At 34.5% G+C, this 24,843-nt stretch overlaps 1 long non-coding RNA gene across 2 annotated transcripts in view; it reads right to left on the bottom strand.

The window, feature by feature from the left end:
* The window catches only part of LOC141518276 (uncharacterized), a 79,593-nt gene that overhangs the window by 5,620 nt on the left and 49,130 nt on the right, over nt 1-24,843 (bottom strand). The window contains exon 5 of one of the 2 annotated variants that reach the window (XR_012477143.1): nt 22,700-23,137. The exons of the other annotated variant lie outside the window; for it this stretch is intronic. This is a non-coding gene — a long non-coding RNA (uncharacterized LOC141518276). Of the gene's footprint in view, nt 1-22,699; nt 23,138-24,843 lie in introns of those variants that run through there. 2 annotated transcript variants of the gene reach the window in all.

Below are 24,843 nucleotides of genomic sequence, written 5' to 3'. Positions count from 1 at the left end.
AAAATGCTTTGCTCAGGGAGTTTATATTCTACTAGAAACATCTACATTATGGAGAGACAAATAATTCTAAATAGCTATATCAAATAAATTCAAAGTGTTTGAGGGGAGAGATGTGTATACCTTAACAAATACAATGATTAGGAAGAGACTCAAGTAGGAAATGGCAAATAAGCTGAGTTTTGAAAGGGGTAAATGGATTCCTAGAGGTAGAGATGAAAAGGAAAGGCATTCCAGGCATGGGTTACAGCTTAGGTAAAAGTATGGAAGTTGGATATGAAACACATGGAGAATAGCAAGTAGTTCAATTCGTCTAGGATGTGGAATATATAAGGCAAAAAGCACAGTGAAATCAGTCCAGAAAGAGAGATTGGAATCATTTTTTTTAAGGTTTTTTTTTTTTTTTTTTTTTTTTTTTTTTTTTTGCTAGGCAATGGGGTTAAGTGGCTTGCCCAAGGCCACACAGCTAGGTAATTATTAAGTGTCTGAGACTGGATTTGAACCCAGGTACTCCTGACTCCAGGGCTGGTGCTTTATCCACTGCGCCACCTAGCCGCCCCTTGAGAGATTGGAATCATATGATGAATAGTTTTAAATGTCAAATAAGGGAGACCACAGTAATTCATGAAAAAAAAAATAAGTGTATGGGGGGTTATAATGAATGTAAATATAGTGAGTATTACTCTTTAACCCCCTTACCCCTATCATGGATTTTTTGATAAACTAAAGTGCTTTTTTTTCCCCTTAAAGATAAAGAATGTATTGAGAACTGTTCAAAAACCAGAAATTATAACATAATAATGCAATTTTTCTTGCCTACCCTATTAAGCCTTATTCTTCTCACTCTTCAGATTTTTAATTACAATAATACTTTGTCTTTATAGAGTATTTTAGCAATAAACTAATTGCTTTTATATATAAATAGCTCATTTGGTCCCCACATGAACCCTGTGACATAGGTAGGTTGGGGATTACTATCTCTAATTTAGAGATGAACAAACTGAGTCTTCTGAGTGGTAAAAAGACTTGCCCAAGGCTGTAAAACTGTTTCATACCAGAGCCAGATCTAGAAAATTGGTCTTTAAGCATTAGTCTTTAAACATCTGTTTAAAGAAGCAGAAAAGAGTTCAATCTCTTTGGCTTCTATAAATTTTAAATCTAGAGCCAAAGACCAAAATTGATCTGATATATATAAATCACCCCATCGTTTCAATTAAACATTTCTGTTAGGTGCTTTCCTACTTAACCCCTTTGGTAATATCATAATTCTCAACCAAAAACCAGTTATCCTTTAAGTGTTTGGAATGGGTAGATAATTACTTGCCTCTCCCTTATGTATCCAGCCAAAACAATAGTCCTCAGGAGGTTTGGCCCTAAAAGTTAAGGGACTGCATCTAGGGAGAGGTAGCTTTCTGTGTTTTGTAGGGCAGGATCACTTTGATTTAAAACTTACTTTTCCTTTAAAAAAGGGCATCTCCATGGAACCCCAGAACAAGCCTTCAGAGTTTAGAAGGCAGGAAGTATGATATTACCTCTAATTATATTATTTGACTAAATTAGAAGTAATAAATGAAGCTTTAAGGCACAGGACTTGTGAGATGCCTTTTGCTTCCTTTTTCATGTCTTTTTTAGCTCTTTTGATGTTCTCTGGGGATTGCATGATAGGCCCTCTCTAGATATATCTTGATGGTTAATCCATTTCCATTCTCTTTTGAAGATGTCTCACACCTTGTATGTCTCATATATTTAGGATTGTTGTTAAGTATTATGTACTCAACTTGAAGTAGTCATTTTAATGGATTAGTGTGTTTATATTCAGTTAAAAATTTCCCTGAAAATCCATGAGCTTCTTAGTGACCTTTAGATCTCTCGTTTAAACAAATTTGCTTGTCTATTTAAAAAGGTTTCAAGTGTCCTGTTGTCCACGGATGGAAAACTTCCTAGGTTCTTGGCCTTTAATAGATTTGGGGTAGAAATGTTGGGACCATACCTCCTTTTTTTTCCCCCTCCTCTAATTATTCCAACAGGATCTAATCCCAGCTTCTGCCTTTGGATTTGCTCTGGTTTTTTTTTCACTGCTATGGATCACACCTTTGTTCCTAAAATTTCTTTTTCCTATGGGCATTCTACCCACCCCATCCCATCTCCCAGCCTCTTTACTGAGTCCATTTTCTTTATAGTTTCTATGAGATGTGAAATGTTCAACTCTGCCTCAACTGGCATCTGACTTTGTTTCCATTATCCCTTTATAGTACCACCTTTCTGAATTTGTAATACTATTTGCATATGAATTTCAGAAGCAACTCCTGTTTGTCTTCTGTTGGATCCATGAATACCTTGAAAGATCTGTGGTTTCCTTTGTTTCAGAGAGTAAACTATCCTTTTCTTATCCTTCTTGATTCTTATCCACATCATCCCAAAATATTCCATAAGAGAACATAGAAGAATCTCTCAGGGAGGAACACAGGGATAAAGAATTTAACAGCTGGAAGGGATCTTAGCGGTATAGTCTCTCCATCATTCAGAAGAGGAAGCCAAGTCCAGTAGAAGGGAAGTGGTCAAGTGACTACTTGTGAGACAAAGAACAGGAATTTAAGCCTTCTTATTCTCAGTCCAATGCTCTTTTCACTACAGCATGCTGCTTCCTATTTACATGTATCATTCTTGCTCCTCATATTTAATTACTCATGACATTTATGAGCATCTCAGCTAAGAGTCCCTGGGGGCAATTTCCTCCACATGAGAACATTTTTGGGACTTAGTTTCTTAGAAAATGGCATGAATTTGAAATATAAACAAAATGTGTTCAAAATTAGTATGTCTCTGTATACCCTATATAATTTACTTATTCATTGTTTTAAATCCATTATAAATAATCCCGCTTTACATTTGCATCACAATTTTCAAAGTCCTTTTTATTATTTCATTTTCTCATTTGTTCTGCCTTGACTCATAGATCAGTTAAAGCTGGGAAGAGACCTTTCAGGACATCTAGTCTAACTCTCTCATTTTACAGATGAAATTGAATCTCTTAAGTACTTTCTCTCTTTTGAGACTTTTAAGGGACCTAGCCTAAGTCATTTGCAGTTTTGTGGTCTTTGTACAACATTACATACTTTCAATTAGCAAGCAAGTTTCATATGTATATATATACATATATATATATACATATATACCTACTTATATATGCATATGTATGTATGAGTGTGTGCATGTGTGTGTCCTTATTCTGGGATAAGAGACAGTGTGGTTTTTTGAATGCTTAGTTCATCTTGGAGCCAGTAAAATCTGGCTTCAAGGCTCACCTTTGTTTCTAGGTATGTGATTCTGAGCAAGTCATTTTACCTCTTTGTGCTTAAGGAAACTGATTATAAATTGCAGAGAAGATTCCTATTACATTGATCAAAGAGATTTCCTAATCTGGTATTTTCCATAACAGCCCTCCTCCATCCTTTATTTTGAAACATTCTTTATTAAAGGATTACTCTGACTAACATTATGACCTGGGACAAACTGAGACACAAACTCATTAAATAATGGTTTATTTCCACTTTATTCCTTTCTTAACTCTTATAGTATGGAAGATTATTATAAAAGTATAGTAAACCCAGAAATTTTTTTCTAAATTAATTGTTGATCATAGATACAGATTTAGAGTTGGAAGGGATCTCAGAGGACCTATAAACTAAATGTCTCATTTACAGATGAGGAAACTGAGTCCTGGGATGTACAAGGTCACAAAAGTAATAAATGTCTGAGTCACGATTTGAATCTAATACAGCTTGGCTCCTAAACTAGTCATACCAAGTTACCTTTCTTATCAGCTAGGTTTTTTTTGGGGGGGGGTTAGGGAATGATGGTACAGCAATGTGCTTCTTTCTCTTGAAGAGTAGTGCATGTGGACAAGTAAATAATTTTGGATAGTTGGGAGATCATCTTATATTTATATTGTTAACCAGAGAACTGTAGCCTTCAGAAGCTCCAATTCCAATTATCTTTCCTGAATCCATTCCCTCTTTTTAGGGGGTAAATGAAATCAGAATATTTTGTTAGGAGGGGCAGGTGATGGAAAGAGAAGAGACAGGATGAAAGGAAAGGTATTCAGCTTTATGGAGGGAAAAGCACTTTTTTTCCCCCTGTTGCTCTTTTACCAATCAGTTTTCTACCTTCCAATCTTGAAGGAACACAGAGCATTTGGAATGAGAGAAGCTAAATCAGCTACTTTCACCTACATGTTGCCTGCATAAAGAATGGCTAGAAATCAAGAAAATGACCCACAAAGTCCAGCCATGATCTAATACTGAAAATCAAGTGTTTGAATTAGTGATGCTAATTGGTACCTGAAACCAATTCCATTCCTTGTTTCTTGGCTTGTAAGTCAATTGAAAATCCAGTGTTAAGGGTGGCTAATCTGATAAAAATTGACAGGGTGACAATGCTTCACTATTAGTCTCCAGGTCTCTTATATTAGTACAGATAGTTTGCCTTTTTCAGAGTTCTAGGTGTGAAGCTGTTGGTTCTGGCAGATGTCCTGAGAATGCAGAGGGGAGAAAGGCCCAGCCTCTTGCCATGTTTACACCAAACAGTCAGGAATCCTCCCCTCCTAAATGGCAAAATTCATCACATCTAATTTCTATTTGCCATCTATTAGGCTACATTGTTTTGTCCTCAACGTCAGGTTAAATAATGAACCTCTCAGAATGGAGTAAATTAACCTCCACTTTATGTTCATGTCATTGTCAAATGGAAACATCACTTGTACAAATGAAAAAGATTCATTAGTAACACTAATGCATAAGCTCCTCTCTAGTAAGAGATAAGAGCGATTGAAGCCCTGTCATAATGCTAGTGTCGGCTTGTGGAAGAGCCAGCTTGTTATTTATGATCCCTGCCAACATCTTGGGGGATTATTTTCAGCAATGGTAATTAGCACACAATGCATCAAGAACAATTATGAGACAATGGCTGGGACTGACAGGTGTGCCGCCCCTGAAGGGAGGGCCCAGGAACCAAGGCAACTGCATTCAGCTTCCACCTCTCAAGGGATGGGTTGTGTAGTAAAAGTAGGGAAGCTAGACCAGCCAGACCTAAATGAATTTTGGTCTTGATTCCTCAACTTCAGTCAACTTGCTTAGGATTTAAGAGTTTGGTGTTTTGGTTTCATTTCTGGCCATTAGTCATTCATTCATTTGTTCTAGCAGTTTCTACCTCTCAAGTCAGGCAGAACTGGATTGATCTGATGAGGGGTTTATGTGGGTATTTTGCTTCTTCTTTCTGCTCATTTCAATTTTGGGGGGTCATTTACCTGATCTTCCACTGAACACTGAAGCACACCAATAAGGGCAACTATATAATAATCATGACATGGAATATTTAGAGCAGAAGAATGTTTCATATGAGGGGGTTGTATCCAATGGCCTCCTGAGGCCATAAGATTTTAGATTTAGAGCTGGAAGAGACCTCCGAGACCAACTAGTCCAATGCCCTCATTTTATAGATAAACCAAAGTCCAGAGAGATGAAGTGACTTCTCAAAGTCATAGTAAAATAGAAGCTGGGAAAAGAAGAAAATATAGGGATCTTAGGGCACCACAAACTCAACATGAGTCAGTGTTTTTAAAAAAAAGCAATTTAAAAACTGCTTTGGCCTTGCTCTATAGTAGGTCCCTCTCTACCTTAGCCCTATTCAAATCACATTTAATATGTTGTGTTCACTTCTGGTACCACTGTTTAAGAAATTCATTGATAAGCTGGAAATTATCCAGAGCAAGGTAACCAGAATGACAAAACTCCATGAGTCCATGTCATGTAAGCATCTGCTAAAAGAAGTAAGGTAATTTAGCCTAGAAAAGACTAAGACTAAGGTAGAATATAATAATAGTCTTCAAGTGTTTGAAGGGCTTTGGAATGGAAGAGAGATTAGTCTTGTTCTATTTGGTCCCAGAGGATAGAAAAAGGATAGTAGTTAAGGGGTGGGAAAAGTAGGTTTCAGAAAAAAAAAATTAGAGCTAGACAAGAGGAGAATGGTTTGCCATGGGTGGTATGGACTTCTTGTCTTTGATGGACTTTAGGCAGAGGATGGGGAATCATTTATTTATTTTTATTTTTATTTTTATTTGCAAAGCAATGGGGTTAGGTGACTTGCCCAAGGTCACACAAGTAGGTAATTATTATATTTCTGAGGATGGATTTGAGCTCGGATCCTCCTCTAGTCCACCAGGGCCAGTGCTCTATCCACCATGCCAACTAGCTGCCCTGGTAGCTATTTATTTGGCTTATTTTCAAGTGGCTATGGTTGGTCTAATATTCATTTTAAAATCCTGTGATCCTGGGTTATAGTCCTTCGACAGTGAATAATTACACTCAATCCAAGTCCTACTTAGTCATTGTTTGGACTTTGCTTAGAGTGAATATAAATAGCAATTTTTTTGATAAAAGATTGCAGTTTGATAAAGGAAGTGATTCTTTGCCTCATTTCTAACATGTCTTAATCACTGAATGTGCATTGCCTCAGTCAAAATGAGACCTGGGAATGACCTTTACTTAAAAAGACCAAGGTCTCCTACTGCATCCAGGGTCATTCCAAGGCATCCTGATGCGTATCTGCTTATTGGACCCAGAAGGGGAAGCTGATGATTTTGTACTGTCCTGCTTCACTTAAATCCAATATAAGTTACGATATCACCCTTCCTGATGTTGTGGATCTCTTTGTGAGGTTCACAAAAGGATAAACAGCAGTTGGTATGTTTAGGTAAAACTACTTTGCTACATTGGACCTTAATTTTCTCAACTGAAAAATAATTTGGTAAATTTTACTTTCAACATCTTATGATATTAACACTAAACCATGAAGGGCTGGCCAGGAAATGGAACACATCAGCTAAATCTTCTACTTGTTATCCTTTGAGGTAAAAATGAAAAGAAAAGGAAGAAATGAAAATTCATTGCTTCCATGAGTCATATAAATTATCTGTGAATTTCAGCTATTCGTTCTTTTTCTGACCTCTCTTGTAACAATAAGGAAATGACTTGACTTTACTGTCAGTCCCTTTCTTGCCTATTCCTCAGTTTCCCAACAAATGAAATGAATTCATTTACTCACATTGCTTATATGTTCATAAGGGGTGATATGAGGTTGAATAAGATGGGAGCTAATTAAGTTCTTTGAGATCCTGGGCTGAAATCTGTCTAGAGCTATAAAGTGCAATTATCACTTTCCTCTTTTCTTTTTTTTTTAAGTGACTTAAAAATCTCATCTAAAAGTGAATTTATTGAGCATGAATGTTAGAAGATTGACAGCTCTGGGAAGACAGTTATCTCTCCTGTGAACATTTTATTGGCAGCAGTGAGTTCAAATTGCCCATAGTACTTTAAGTGGCCTCTGCCAATATGACATGCCCAGCACTAAGAGAAAGGGAGAAACATTCTTGGTAGCTTCAGTAATCCTAACCCTCTTGGTTATTATTGCTGGGGGGGGGGGGTAGGCTGATATATTGGTTTCATGACTTTCCTCTAGGAACATCATAGCCTGGAAGTTTGAGGCTTGTTGGATCTAGGTTGATGGATAGAGTTGGACATGGGCAAAATTATTTTTAAAAATGCAGTTTGTTTTTTATTTCTTCTATAATGGCACATACTCTATAAGCTGCTTGTCGTCAGCATTCAACAATCAACAAATGTTTCTTAATTGCCTTTTATTTATTAGTTCTATGTTAGGGAATGGGGGATATACAAAGATTAGATAAGTTATCTCCCTTGTATGATGGATAAAGGGCTAGCAATAGCATAAGGAAGACTGAGGTGCAGGTCTCACCCCTGGCACATATCGTCTGTTGATAAATCACTTTAAATTTCAGTCTCTAAGAAAATCTGTAAGAATAAAAGTTGTAGAGAAGGTGCTGACTTGGGTTGATAAAGGGTATCTTTATTTTGCTCTATATCAGTGAAATCATAGATCCTGGCCCAATTTCCATACCCAGTTTTATATGCTTCATAGTTTAGAAATATTTTTATTTCTGTTGAAAGTCTCAACATCTTTAGAGTCACCATGTCTCAAAATCTTTAGAGTCACAGCTTTGAAGTTATCTTCCTGCTTTCCTTCTTTATTGTCTCTCCTTAACCTCTTTTTCATATCTAATTAGCTGCCATGTGAATTCTACTTCTCCAATTTTGCTTACATTGGTCTCCTCTCCACCTTACTTCAAGCCCTTAGTACCTCTAATCTATCCTATTGCCATCTCTAAGCTTCAAGTCTTTCCCTTCCCCAATCAAACTTCTACACAGCTTCCAAAATGATATTCCAAAAGCTTAAACCTGACCAAATCAGGTGACCAAATCACTCCCCTGCTCAATGAATTCCATTGGTTCACTCCTTTATCTAGGATAAGATATAATATCCTTTGTTTGACTTTTAAAATCCTCCACAACCAATTCCAAGATAGCTTTGCATTCTTGCTAGTGTGCATGCTATACATTCTCCCCTTCATGCACTTTATAACCCAATCAAAATGTGCTTTTCACTGTTCCTCTCACATGACATTTCCTCTCTCCGTTTCACATCCCATGCCTGGAATACTTCCTCATCTCTGTATCTTAGAATCCTCAAAGCTTATTTCAAATCATAGGATCCTACATTAAACTGTTGCTCATTACCTACCCACTGATTCCTCCCCTGGGGATGAAAATATTATGTTTGTGCTAGCCTTAAAACAAATCTGAGACATTACTTTTATTTTTATAAAATGAAGAAATTGAGACAGATGAAGTTTAAGTGACTTTCCCAGGGTCACAAAGCTAATATGTGTCTGAGGTTAGATTAGTACTCAGATCTTCCAGATTCAATGTCCAGTTCTTTATCCACTGTGCTGTCTAATGGCAATTTACAAACACACACACACACACACACACACACACAGATATATAGTATATATTTTATGAATACAGTTAAATCCACTGACCTAGGACAATTCCATATATAGTACAAATTTTCTGAATACAGTTAATTTCACTGGGCTAGTATAATTCTATCAAATAACCTGTCATATCAATTCCTAAAATTTCTATGCAAAATCTCTCCATAAGACTTATAGGGAAAATGAGATTAGGAGCAAAGCACTCAAAAACTTTTGTTCATTTGTTCAGTCATGTCCAACTCTTTTTGAGTCTGTGGACCACATAGCATGCTATAGACCCTTTTTAAGTTCATATTCATTGTTTTCATGACACCATCTCTCCATCTCATCCTTTACTGCCTGCTTTTCCTTTTGCCTTTAATCTTTCCCAATATCACTATCTTTTTGAATGAGTTTTGTTTTCTCATTATGCATCCAAAGTATTTAAGCTTCAATTTCAGTATTTGAAATTCCAGCGAATAATCTTAGCTGATTCTTTAAATATTGACTGATTTGATCTTTCTGTCCATAGGCATCTCAAAAGTCTTCTCCAGCATCACAATGAGAAATTCTGCAGTGCTCAGCTTTCCTTATAGTCTAGGTCTCAAAACTATATATTATTACAAGAAAAATCATAGCTTTGACTCAAGAACTTTTGTCAGGAAAGTGATACTTTAACCTCTTAGCATGCTGCCCAGATTTTCCATAGCTTTCTTTCCAAGGAGCCAGTATCTTTTAATATCATGACTGCAAATACCTTCTGTAGAGCTCTTTGAGCCGAAGACTTACTTAGGAAAATGTAAGAGAAAGGTAAGAGCCTAATAAAAATGGTAGTATAGTTTTATATATGTTAAATGGTCTATAGCCTTGGGCTCTTCTTCAACCTGCCTTTGCAGTTCCACTTGGTCTGGGATGCCAAAAGAAATGATTATCTTCAAGAGGGGCCTATGTAGGCAACAACTGCAGGATACAGGGGATAAGAAAGGAAAGACAGAAGAGCCAGCTGCACTTCAGATTGTTGAAGGAAAAGACTGTGGGAAGACATGTTGGAGACTGCCAGCTCCTCTTATGCCTACCCAGAGTCTTTTCCTTCAGAAAGCCAGGAATTGTGCTTTACTAATATTATCTCATTTGATCCCACAACAACTCTGGGAGATTGGTATTATTTTTCCCACTTGACAGTTAAAGAATCTGAGACAGTCAGAGCTTAAGTGGCTTGCCTAGAGTCACACCACTAATAAATAGTTGAAGTTAGATTTGAACTCAGGTCTTCCTAACTCCAGACCCAGTGCATTATCCATTGCACCATCTAGGGATCTAAAACGAACAAGAGGGCTACTGGAGAGTTTCAGATAATTTTTTAAGTTGAAAAATTTAATTGTTCTTTTGTGAGTCTAACAATCATCAAGTACAACAAACATTTCAATAAAAAAAGAACAAGAAATGAGATGGAATAAGAAATATTGATCTTTGCTATGTAGTTGTCTCTAAAAGTCTTTCAAAGCTAGAAATATTAAAAAGTAGTAACAAAATTATTTTTTATATATTTTGTGTTTTATTCTGCACATTTTAAAATGTTTTGTGAATTTTGTTTTTTTCTTCTATTATTACTCCTGAATTCAGCATACCCTTTGATAAGCCCTAGTTTGTAACAATTATGAATGATAAAGTAAAATAAATCAACACACTGACCAGGTATGAGAATGCATGCTGGATTCTATACCTCTCATTCATCATCTCTTTGCTAAGAGGTGGGAAACATGTTTCATCATTAATCTTTTGAATTAATGATTGATCATTAATTTATGACAGTTTTAAAACTTCAAATATATAGCTAACTGAACTTATAAGAATTCACATCATTGATAAATGGTCAAAGTATATGATCGGGCAGTTTTCAGATGAAGAAATCAAAGCTATCTATAGGCATATGAAGAAGTGCTCTAAATCAATTTCGATTACAGGAAATGCAAATTAAAACAACTCTGAGGTACTACCTCATACTTCACAGATTGACTAATATGAAAAAAAGAAGGAAAATGAGAAATCTTTTTAGAGGATATGGGAAAACTGGGACACTAAAGCACTGTTGGTGGAGTTGTGACCTGATCCAGTCATTCTAGAGAGCAATTTAGGATTATGCCCAAAGGGCAACCAAACTGTGCATACCCGCTGATCCAGTAATACCAAGACTAGGCTTGTATTCCAAAGAAACAATTGAAAAAAGGAAAAGGACTCACATGTGAAAAAATATTTATAGCAGCCCTTCTAGTGGTGGTAAAATATTGGAAATTGAGGAACTGGATGAACAAACTATGGCATATGAATATAATGGAATGTTATTGGGCAATAAGAAATGATGAATAGATTCAGAAAACCTGGAAAGACTTGTATAAATCGATCCAAAGTAAAATGGGCAGAACCAGAAAAACACTGTATCAGCAACATTGTGTGATGATTAATGACCAGTACAAAAGATGTACAAGGGAGAATTCTTTGCATATCCAATTAAAGAACTGCTAAGCTGGGGCAGCTAAGTAGATATCTAGCTAGATAGAGCACCAGCCCTGGAGTCAGGTGGACCTGAGTTTAAATCCAGCCTCAGACACTTAATAATCGCCTAGCTGTGTGATGTTGGACAAGTGACTTAATCCCACTGGCTTAAATAAATAAAAATTTTAAAAAGAATGGATAAACTTTGGATGCGGATTGAAGCATACTTTTTTCCCTTTATTTTTTTTCACATTTTTTCTCTTTTGATCTGGTTCTACTTTCATAACTGTGGTTAATATGAAATATCTTCTATATTATAGCAGATGTATTACCTATATCAAATTGTCTCCCATCTTTGGAAGAGAGAAGAGGAGAGAGGGAGAAACATTTGGAGCTCAAAATCTTGTAAAAATGAATACTAAAAATTGACTTGAAATGTTATTTAAAAAAATGAAATATCGAAAAAGAAAAAGACAAATCTAAAAAATAGTGACAGTTTTGAGGTCACTTTACTATTGAGGTCACTGCATGTATTGATTTTCTGGTCCTGATCTATGTCTCTCTCTCTCTCTCTCTCTCTCTCTCTCTCTGTATGTGTGTGTGTGTGTGTGTATATAAATATATATACACATACATGTATATATATATATATATATATATATATATATATATATATTTACATAAAACATATAGATGTCTTCTCTCTGTCCTTCAGTTCTTTGCTTATTTCCATTGCTTCGGAACTTACATGAACTGATGCTGAACGAAGTGAGTGGAAGCAGGAAAACAATGTAGACAGGTAATAGCAACATTGTGATGATTAACTATGAAAGACAGCTTTTCTCATCAATACAATGATCAAAGAAAATTCTAAAAGACTTGATGGATACCTAGAGAATCCCAAAAAATCATCTAAAAAAACTACTAGAAATAATTAGCAACTTTAGCAAAGTTGAGGATATAAAATAAACCCTTATAAATCCTCAATTTTTCTATATATGATTAGCAAGATACAGCAGGAAAAGCTAGAAAGAGAAATCCTATTCAAAGTAACCTCAGACAATACAAAATACCTGGGAGTCTACTTGCCAAGGTAGACTCAGAAACTTTTTGAAAACAATTACAAAACATTTGCCACACAAATAAAATTGGATTTTAATAACTGGGCATACAGCAACTGCTCATGGATAGGTCAAGCTAATATAATAAAAATGACAATTCCATCAAAACTAAATTACCTATCTAGTGCCCTACCAATCAAAATTCCAAAAAAATACTTTAATGAGTTAGAAAAAGTTGTAAGTAAATTCATATGGAGAAATAAAATGTCAAGAATTTCAAAGGATTCAATGATAAAAAGTGCAAAAGAAGGTAGCTTAGCCCTAACAGATCTAAAATTATATTATAAAGCATCAGTCATCAAAACTCTCTGGTATTGGCTAAGAAATAAAGTGGTAGATCAGTGGAATAGGCTATGTGCAATAGCAGGAAATGATTATAGTAAACTATTGTTTGATAAACCCAAAGAGTCCAGCTATTGGGATAAAAACTCCCTCTTTGATAAAAACTGCTGGGAAAATTGGAAGTTAGTATGGAAGAAACTTGGATTAGACCAACATCTCACATCCTATACCAAGATAAGATCCAAATAGATACAGGATTTATACATAAAAAAACAATATTATAAGCAAACTTGAAGATCAAGGAGTAGTTTACCTGTCAGATCTATGGAAAGAGAAGCAGTTTATGACCAAGGAAGATATGGAGAATATTGTTATAAAGAAACTAGATAATTCTTATCACATTAAATTAAAAAGCTTTTGTACAGACAAAACCACTGTAACCAAGATCAAAAGAAATGTAGTAAACTGGGAATCAATCTTTTCAACTAGTATTTTTGACAAAGGACTCATTTCTAAAATATACAGAGACAACTTTTTTTTTGTAAAAAAATAAGCCATTCCCTAATTGACAAATGGTCAAAGGATATACAAAGGAAATTTACAGATGAGGAAATCAAAGGGATCATAGTCATATGAAAAATTGCTCTAAATCATTACTTATTAGAGAAATTCAAATTAAAGCATCTCTGAGGTACTACCTCATACCTCTCAGACTGGACAATATGACCATAAAGGACAAGGATCAATATTGGAAGGGATGTGGGAAATCTGGGACACTGATATATCCTAGCTTTCTGGATGGTAGTTGGGAACTATGCCCACAGGGCAATAAAAATGTGCATACCCTTTGATCTAGCAATACTACTACTGGGTCTATACCTGGAAGAGGTGATTAAAAAGGGTAAAAACATCACTTGTACAAAAATATTCATAGTAGTCCTGTTTGCAGTGGCAAAGAATTGGAAATTAAGTGAATGTCCTTCAATTGAGGAATGGTTTAACAAACTGTGGTATATGTATGTCATGGAACACTATTGTTCTATTAGAAACCAGGAGGGATGGGAATTCAGAGAAGCCTGGAGGGATTTGCATGAATTGATGCTGAGCAAGATAATCAGGATCAGAAAAACACTGTATAGTCTAACTGCAACTTGATGGACTTGCTCATTCCATCAGTTCAACTATCAGGGACAATTTTGGGCTATCTGTGATGGAAAATACTATCTGTGGATACAGAGGAAGAATTGTGGAGTTTGAACAAAGACCAAGGACTATTACCTTTAGGGGAAAATAAACAAACTGATATCTTATTATCTAATCTTGCTATCTCTTATACTTTATTTTTATTCCTTAAGGTTTTGATTTCTCTCTCATCACATTCAATTTGAATCAATGTATACCATGGAAACAATGTAAAGACTGACAAATTGCCTTCTGTGTGTGTGGGGGGGAGGAGGGAAGTAAGATTAGGGGGAAAATTGTAAAACTCAAAATAAATAAAGTCTTTAAAAGGAAAAAAAGAAATACTAGTTTTAAAAATTGTTCCCCAATTTACTAAATTTCTTTTGATCTTGGTTACAGTGGTTTTGTCTGTGTAAAAGCTTTTTAATTCATTAATTAACTATTTTTTTCATTCTATAAAGAATGTTTTAATTTGTATTCAGAAACCATTAACTCTCTTTCTCTGAGGATGGATAGTATTCTTTATGATAAGCCCTTTAGGATTGTCTTGGGTTACAGCACTGCTGGAAAAAGCTAATTCACTGTCAGCTGCTCATCTTAAAAATAATACTTTTACTTTGTAATTGTATTTGCTCATGCAAGACTTTTCAGATTTTACTGAGGGTATCTTGCTCATCATTTCTTATAGCAAAATATTATTGCATCATAATAACATACTGAATTTTGTTCAGCCATCTCCCAACTTATGGACATTACCTCAGTTTCCAATTCCTTGCCACAAGAAAATAGTTGCCATAAATATACATAAATCATCTTTTCCATTTTTTTCATCTTTTCTAAAATGTAGAACTAATAGTAACATTGGTAGATCAAAGGGTATGCATGGTTTTATAGCCTGTTAGACATAGCTCCAAATTTCTCTACAAAATGGTTGAATCACAACATAACTTATCCAACAGTGCATTAATGGCTCATTTTTCCTACATTCCCTCTAACATTTGTCATTTTCCCTTTCTTTCCTATTAACCAATCCAATAGGTATAAATGTAGTACCTCATCATTTTTCTTCTAATTTGCATTTCTTCAATCAATAGTTAGAACATTTTTTTTAAACATGGCCATTGATAGCATTGATATACTCATCTGAATGCTTTTCACATCTTTTGATCACTTATCAATTGGGAAATTGCTCTTATTTTTTTCATAAATAAGATTTAGTTCTCTATTTTTGAGAAATGAGATCTTTGAAAATTTTTTCTCACAGTTACTTTTTTTCTTTAAGATTTTATTTTGAGTTTTACAAGTTTTCCCCTAATCTTCCTTCCTTCCCGCCCCCATCTGTTACTCTTTACAATGTTTCCATGGTATACATTGATCTAAGTTGAATGTGATGAGAGAGATATTATATCCTTAAGGAAGAAAATAAAGTATAAGAGACAGCAGATTACATAGTAAGGTCACAGGTTTTGTTTTTTCTAAATTAAAGGTTTTTGTTCAAACCCATGATTCTTTCTCTGGATACAGATGGTATTCTCCATCACAGATAGCCCAAAATTGTCCCTGATTGTTGAACTGATGGAATGAGAAGGTCCATCAAGGTTGATCATCACCCCCATGTTGCTGTTAGGGTATACAATGTTTTTTCTGGTTCTGCTCATCTCGCTCAGCATCAGTTCATGCAAATCCCTCCAGGCTTCTCTAAATTCCCATCCCTCCTGGTTTCTAATAGAACAATAGTGGTCCATGACATACATATACCACAGTTTGTTAAGCCATTCTTCAATTGAAGGACATTTACTTAGTTTCCAATTCTTTGTCACCACAAACAGGGCTGCTATGAATATTTTTGTGCAAGTGATATTTTTTACCCTTTTTCATCATCTATTCAGGGTATAGACCCAATAGTGGTATTGCTGGATCAAAGGCTATGCACATTTTTATTTCCCTTTGGGAATGATTCCATATTTCTCTCCAGAAAGGTTGGATGAGTTCACAGCTCCACCAACAAGGTATTAGTGTCTGAGATTTCCCACATCCCTTCCATCATTGCTCATTGTCCCTTCTGGTCATATTGGCCAGTCTGAGAGGTGTGAGGTAGTACCTCATAGAGGTTTAATTTGCATTTCTCTAATAAATAATGATTTAGAGCAATTTTTCATATGACTGTGGATTACTTTGATTTTCTTATCTGCAAATTGCCTTTGCATATCCTTTGACCATTTGTCAATTAGGGAATGGCTTTTTTTTTGAAAATTTGACTCAGTTCTCTGTATATTTTAAAAATGAGCCCTTTGTCAGAAATACTAGTTATAAAAATTGTTTCCCAATTTACTACATTTCTTTTGATCTTGGTTACAGTGGGTTTTATCTGTACAAAAGCTTTTTAATTTAATGTAATCAAAAGTATCTAGTTTGTTTTTAATGATGTTTTCCATCTCTTCTTTGTTCATAAATTGCTTCCCTTTTCATAGATCTGACAGGTAAACTACTCCTTGATCTTCAAGTTTGCTTATAATATTGTTTTTTATGTCTAAATCCTGTATCCATTTGGATCTTATCTTGGTATTGGGTGTAAGATGTTGGTCTTATCCAAGTTTTTTCCCGTACTTACTTCCAATTTTCCTAACAGTTTTTATTGAATAGAGAGTTTTTATCCCAATAGCTGGACTCTTTGGGTTTATCAAACAACAGATTATTATAATCATTTCTTTTTACTGCACCTAGTCTATTCCACTGATCTACCATTCTATTTCTTAGCCAATACCAGAGAGTTTTGATGACTGATGCTTTATAATATAATTTTAGATCTGGTAGGGCTAAGCTACTTTCTTTTGTACTTTTTTTATTGAATCCCTTGAAATTCTTGACTTTTTATTTCTCCATATGAATTTACTTACAACTTATTCTAACTCATTAAAGTAATTTTTTGGAATTTTGATTGGTAGGGAACTAAACAGGTAGTTTAGTTTTGGTAGAATTGTCATTTTTATTATATTAGCTCAACCTATCCATGAGTAGTTGATGTTTGTCAAGTTATTTAAATCTGATTTTATTTGTGTGAGAAGTGTTTTATAATTGTTTTCAAAAAGTTTTTGAGTCTACCTTGGCAAGTAGACTCCCAGGTATTTTGTATTGTCTGAGGTTACTTTGAATGGGATCTCATTTTCTAGCTCTTTCTACTATATCTTGCTAGTCATTTGTAGAAAAGTTGAAGATTTATGAGGGTTTATTTTATATTCTGCAAGTTTGCTAAAGTTTATAATTATTTTTAGTAGGTTTTTAGATTATTTTGGGGGATTCTCTAGGTATCCATCAAGTCTTTTATAATTTTCTTTGGTCATTGTATTGATGAGAAAAGCTATCTTTCATAGTTGATCATCACACAGTGTTGCTATTACTTGCGTACAATGTTTTCCTGCTTCCACTTACTTTGTTCAGCATCAGTTCATGTGAGTTCCTAAGCAATGGAAATCAGCAAAGAGATTAAGGACATGTCATCTGCAAAGAGTGAGAGTTTTGCCTCTTCCCAATTCTAATTCCTTCAAGTTCTTTTTCTTCTCTTATTGCTGAAGCTAACATTTCTAATACAATAATGAATAGTAGTAGTGAATGGGCATCCCTTTTTCACCCCTGATCTTATTGGGAATGCCTCTAGCCTATCCCCATTGCATATTATGCTTGTTCATGGTTTCAGATATCTATTGGTTATTATTATAAGGAACAATCCATTTATTCCTACACTCTCTAGTGTTTTTAGTAGGAATAGGTGCTGGATTTTGTCAAAAGCTTTTTCAGCATCTATTGATATGATCATATGATTTCTGATGGGTATGTTGTTGATATAATTGAGTATACTAACAGTTTTCCTAATATTGACCCAAACTTGCATTCTTGGGATAAATCCTACTTGATCATAATGTATTATCCTATTGATAACTTGTTGTAATCATTTTGCTAAGATTCGATTTAAGATTTTTTTGCATCTATATTCATCAGGGAGATAGGTCTATAATTTTCTTTCTCTGTTTTAACTCTTTCTGGTTTAGGTATCTGATTCTTCTTTTTACATGATGACTAATGGAAATTTGTTCAACATGACTGATGAATAACCTATATCAATTTAATTACTGTCTTGGAAGGGGGAATGGGAAGGAGATAGAAAAAAATTTAACTTAAAATTTTACAAAAATGAATGTTGAAAACTGTCCATATATGTAATTGGAAAAAATAAAATACTAGTAAGATAAAAAAAATATTATTGCTTGGCTAAAGTGTCTGTACAGTTTAGTGATTTAGGAGTGCACTGTCCAAATTGTTTTCCAGAATAGTTGAGTCAATCCATCATACTTTCAATGGATAAAATTATGGTTGTCCCCTGTATTTTTGTTGAATCATTTAACACATATCTGACTCTTCATGAAGACTCTATTTGGTATTTTCTAGGTGAAAATATTATAGAATTGCTATTTCCTTCTCCAGTTCATTTTCCAGATGAGGAACTGAGACAAACAAGACTAAGTGATGCCCTGGGTCACACAACTATCACATATCTGAGGCAGAATTTGAATTTAAGAGGATGAGTCTTCCCTAATGTTCTACTATCATTCTAAAATACATCCACACATTTTTATCTTCCTCTTTTGTTATCTCTGCAAAACTAAGTGTGATAGAACCTCAGATTTTATTTAAATGTGTACCTCATTATTGGTTTAGGGAAGTTTTCTTATAGTCATTGATAATTTGTAATTCATCATTTCAGAGGAATCTGCTTGTATTATTTGCTAACTTTTCTAGTTGACCGATGACTTTTCTTTGTATAAATTTGTATGAATTCTTTATTTGTGAGACCTGTGAGGAATTTTCTGTGATCTTTACCAGTTAATGATTTCTCATCTAATTCTAGTTGCATATATTTTAAGTAAGCAAAACCTTTTCAGTTTTGTATGCTTTGTATGTATCTTTTTACATTTTATTATCACCTCTATTCCTTGTTTAGATAAAAATTCTTCTCGTACCTAAAATAATGAAAGATACACTATATTTGTAAATTAACTTAGGTAATGTCAACATTTCTATTATATTGGCAAAACCCAACCACAAAAAAATTCAATCATTAGACCTTCAATCATTAGAGCTTCCTTTATACACAATAGTGCTTTGGGTGGTGGGACTCACAGATAGTATATACGTGGTTTTGAATGGAATTTCTTTTTCAATTTTTTTCCTTCTAGGTTTGTTAATAATATATAGAAAGGCAGTCTAGTGAAGACTATGGACCCCTTCTCAAAGAAAAATTTTAAAGTCCCCCAAATTCTAGCAATTCATCCTGGTTGTAATGAAGAATTCTACTAGCTTAGTGATAGTGGGAATGGAGAGGAGAAGAAGAAAGATGTATGAGAGAAGTTGAAGAGGTGGAATCAACACCACTTAATTATTTTTAAAATAATATTTTATTTTTCCCTCGACTACATGTAAAGACAGTTTTTAACATTGATTTAATAAGATTTGAGTTCCAAATTTTCTCCTACCATGCTCCCCCTTGATATTAGGTCTACATGTTCAATCATGCAAAACATATTACCATATTAGTTACATTGTAAAAGAAGATACAAACCCAAAAGGAGAGGGGGACCATGAGTAAAATAAAGTGAAAAATGGTATGCTTGAAATTGCATTCAGTTTTTTCCTTTGGATAGCATTTTTCTTCATGAATTTTTTGGAATTGTTTTGGATCATTGTATTGCTAAGAATAGGTAAGTCATTTATAGTTGATCATTATACAGTATTGATGTTACAATGTTCTTGTTTTGCTTATTTTACTTTGTATCAGTTTGTGTAAGTCTTTCCATGTTTTTCTAAAACCAGGCTTCTCATTATTTCTTATAGCAGAGTAGTTTTGTATTACATTCCATCTCCAACTGATGGCCATACCCTCAATTTCTAGTTTTTAATCACTACTAAATGAATTGCTATAAATATTTTTGTACAAATAGTTCCTTTCCCCTTTTTTGGATCTCTTTGGGGGTACAGATCTAGTGTTGGATCAACACTTTGCACAATTTAGTTGCCCATTGCGTTACAAAGTGCTCTCCAGAACAGTGGATGAGTTCACACCATCAGCAATATATCAATGTTCCAATTTTCCCACATCTTCAACATTTATAATTTTCCTTTTTTGTTATATTAGCCAATCTGATAGGGTGAGATGAGAGTTTAATTTTTATTTCTTTAATCAATAATGATTTAGAGTTTTTTTCATGACTATAAACAGTTTTAATTTCTTCATCTGAAAACTGCCTGGCCAAATCCTTTGACCATTTATCAATTAGGGAATGATGGGTATTCTTATAAATTTCTTTTCTTTTTAATTTTTTTAAGGTTTTTTTTTTTTTTTAAGGTAAATGGGGTTAAGTGGCTTGCCCAAGGCCACACAGCTAGGTAATTATTAAGTGTCTGAGACCGGATTTGAACCCAGGTAGTCCTGACTCCAAGGCCGGTGCTTTATCCACTATGCCACCTAGCCACCCTATTCTTATAAATTTGAATCAATTTGCTATATAATTGAGAAAATAGATCTTTATTAGAGTCACTTGCTGTAAAGAATGTTTTTCAGCTTTCTGCTTTCCTTCTCATTTTAGTTGCACTGCTTTTGTTTAGCACTTAATTCTTCATTTGTAATTATACATATTTTTATTTGAATGTTTATAAAAACATACGTTATTAAAGCCTCAGGAACTCCACTTTTTCATCTCTTTTATTATGATGTTGCCCATGGAGACAAAATACTCCTTTTTTGAATGATTAGAACATAATTTTGCTATCTTTTCTATTGATTTTTCAGCTTGTGCTCTAGGTTTTTGATTGGATTTTCTTCTTCTGTAAGTCTTAGGTGGTTTCAACCCCTTTCCCTCATATTATGTTGGCACTTACTTTCTAATTTCTTACCCCTTTGATTTGGAATATTTATTTTTCTTATATTCTAAATCACCAGTATTTATTTTCATAAAACTGAAATATTTTATTTCCCCAGATTACATATAAAATCATTTTTTAACATTAATTTAAAGAAATTGTGAGTTCCAAATTCTTTCTCCTGTCTCTCCTCTCCTAATTGAAAAGGCAAGAGATTTATTATAGATTTTACATGTAAATTTGTGCAAAAATATTTCCATGTTAGTCATGTAAAAGAAAACACATAAAAACTTACCAAGAAAAATAAAGAAAAAATACGATTCTTTCTGCATTTTAGACTCCATCACTTCTTTCTTTGGAGATGGGTAGTATTTTTCATCATAAATCTTTCAGAATGGCTTGGATCATTATATTGCTGACAATGATTGATCAACATATAATATTGTTGCTACTATACGCAATCTTCTCTTGATTCTGCTCATTTCACTTTGCATCAGTTCATACAAGTCTTTCTAGGGTTTTCTGAAAGCATTCTGCTTGTTGTTTCTAATAGTACAACAGCATTCTGATAAAAGGTAATTCCATTAGGTTGGACCACAGGTGTCAGTCTCCACCCATGTTGGGAATTTATTTTTCACTTTAGTTCCTACTTGAAACATTTGACTCTTTCTTGATGAATTATATTTCCCTTTCATTTAGGCCTGGTGTAGTCAACCATAGTCCCCTGCTAAAGTTTTCTCTGTGCTTTAATTCTCTAGCTGGTCTAAATTAATATCTTTCCCTATTTGCTAATTTGGAAGATGGTAAAGTGGGTTTTCGCTGCCTTAGGGTACAATAATTTAGAAGTTACCCTATTTGCAGTGAAGCATGGTCCCCTCTAAATCTTGCCTCCTCCTTTTCCTTTGACAGTACAAAGTTCTCTGTTGCAATAGCATGATAAGAGAAATTTAGAGTGGGTCATACCAACAAAATCTCTGCAATAACAGATTCTTCAATGTTGTTGAGGAGGAGGGTGCTGAATAGATGGATGCCTTAACAATTATTATGTTCCTTATGCTAGCTGATAAAACTGTTGTTACCTTGTTGAATGTCTTGCTTCATTGTCCTGCAAATCCAGATGTTCTAACTCTCATCCATAATTCCTCTTTAGGGAATTTTTTCATTTTATTTGTTTGTTTGCTTATTCATTCATTCACTTATTTTTTTTGGAGGCAATCAGATTTAAGTGACTTGCCCAGGGTCATGTAGCTAGTAAATATATGAGGTTGAATTTGAACTCAGGTCCTCCCAGCTCTGGTGTTCTATCACTTGTGTCATCAACCTGTTATAAGGAATTTTTTAGAGTTAGTGGGGACTACAGAAAATTTAGTAGTCCTCCATTTTGTTGTGCCTTTTCTGGATTCCAGTAGTACAAAATTCCCACAAATGAATGTATTTAGAAGTTTTGTTATATTAATAGTAGCTATAATATTACCTCTATGACATTCCCTTTCTCAGAAAATGAGTGAAAGGTACCATTAACTGAACATCTTCCAATAAAAGACCACTATCCATAAGAAATTCTCTAGAACCTTAAGAATTATCAGAACACAAACTTTCAAGGTTTATATGCATGTAGTATCCTTTTGTAGCTAACCTCAGCACAAATTTGAGGGAGATTATTGAGATTTGGTAGAAACAACATTTTAAAGTTTTATTATTTCAACTATGACAGAAAAGTTGGATAAATACTTCATGAACTTAAAGGTGGTATTTTAGTATACCCTAGAAAAAAATTAAAATGCAGTCTGAATATACTATAATATGTTAATAGAGAGGGCTCACTAATGCTGCTTCATTAGTTAAATGTTATAAAGCTACAGTTATGCTAACTATTCCAAAGGGAATATCTAGGCACTCATAAGGTCCACACAATACCCTCTAAATATATAACCTATAACCTGGAACTAAAGCTCTGCATTGTTATGGGATGTAATGTCCCAAGTTCTTTGATGATGAAAGCTTGCTCATTCTCTGATCCACCTAGAGGAAGTCCCCCTAGAGGAAAAATAATATGTGACAATTCCAGGGCTTTCCTACCAGCAGCTCCAAGGTCTCATCTTCACTCCCACTCCCATTCTCTTTCCTTATAGCATGGATCTCAGCAGGATTCTATATATTCTCCAACTCAGAGCTGCCTCCATCAGCATTGCCTTTCTCACCTGTGCTTTACCAAGTTCAAAAGTTGTCCCTCTGTCTTCAAGGTATGAGCCTTAAAAATCTAAAACACATATAATAGTTTTCACCACTTGCTGAATTTGCATAGACAATTTATTTTCATTTGTTTATGCTGGGATTCGATTTTTCTTAAAACAATTAGAACCAGGAAATATTAGCACAATACTTTTGCTTTTTCTGTCAAGATCCTTAAACCACCCATTGAATTAGTTCTACATTAAGTGGAACTTTCCTTGTCTTATTGAGAGGGATAGAATATATATAATAGAACTGCATACAAAGACCATTAGAATTATGTATCTGACCATATATTCACTCAAAGCTCCTTTTTTTCCAAATTACTTCCCCCCACTTCAATCACCAGAACCACAAATTCATTCCATTAGATTAGCTATCCCCAATTGTTCTAGGCCAACTGTATGTAGCTCAGGCTAGTCTAGTGATTTAGGTCCTAGTTTAGAATGTAGTAAAATTTTTGTGGACAATGAAAATCAATAAAATATATTTATTCACAATATAGCGAAATGATATAACTGACTAAAAATAGAAACCCCTCCCTTCTTCCTTCCTTCTACACTCATCAGGGCAGCAATGCTAGGTAAGAAAGTTTTGCAGCAGGGCTTGGGAATCCCTCAAATCCAAGGAACAGTAACTCAGTGGTAGGCTGGGGTGGGATTGGGAAGGAGGACTGTGATTTGGTTCTCCAAGCTAGTCAAATCCTGAAGGTCTGCTTACCTCCTTAAAGGAAAACTATCCTAATCAATGGAACAGATGCCATTACCTATCACAACTTTTTAGGCTCTTGCTTGTCTTGGCACTTTTAAAAATGTCATCTAAACCCAGCCACTATCATTGCTGCTAGCCTATGCTGAACAATAACAACAAAAAATTAAAATTAATCTTGAGTGATAATTTAGCAACTAGTTAAAAATAGAAATTAATTAAAAATAAATCAATTACAATAAAAAACCAAGCAACCTATTTTCTACCTATTCCTTTATCCTAGATCTAAGAAATAGATATCTATTCCCTGAATCCTATTCCAAATGTCTGATTTGGGGCAGCTAGATGTCACAATGAATAGAGAACCCTGGAGTTAGGAGGACCTGAATTCAAATCCAGCCTCAGATAATAATTATCTAGCTGTGTGACCTTGGGCAAGTCACTTATCCCATTGCCTTGCAAAAACAAAAAAACAACAAAAATATCTGACATCAACAGAAAAGAGTACTGGTTATAAATGATGAATAAAATTCAGACCTTGATAGACAATAAATATAAGAGTTCAATTTTTATTCCCTTTTGGGGAAGAAAACCAAAAATGTTGCTGCTGGTCATTATGAAGAACAAATAAATCTATTTTGAAATCACCAATATTTATTTGCATAAAATTGAGTTTCTCATTCATTTAACTGACACATTTTTCCATACAGAGTAGGCATCCCTGATAGGAGATTTATGGGGCAAAGATATTCACAATGCAGAGCCAGTTGGTTGATTCACTTCTGGCAAAAGACTATCACCAGTGGGGCCGCTAGATGGCGCAGTGGACAAAACACCGGCCCTGGAGTCAGGAGTACCTGGGTTCAAATCCGATCTTAGACACTTAATAATTACCTAGCTGTGTGGCCTTGGACAAGCCACTTAACCCCATTTGCCTTGCAAAAAACCTTAAAAAAAAGACTATCATCAAAAATAATAAGCACAAGTGGACTGATGGATTGATGCCTGTTAGATCTCCTAGCCTAG

Source organism: Macrotis lagotis, chromosome 1 (genome assembly GCF_037893015.1).
Source record: "Macrotis lagotis isolate mMagLag1 chromosome 1, bilby.v1.9.chrom.fasta, whole genome shotgun sequence".
Taxonomy (NCBI): Eukaryota; Metazoa; Chordata; class Mammalia; order Peramelemorphia; family Peramelidae; genus Macrotis; species Macrotis lagotis.
The sequence above is the reverse complement of the archived record's forward strand: the minus strand, read 5'-3'. Positions and strand labels throughout refer to the sequence as shown.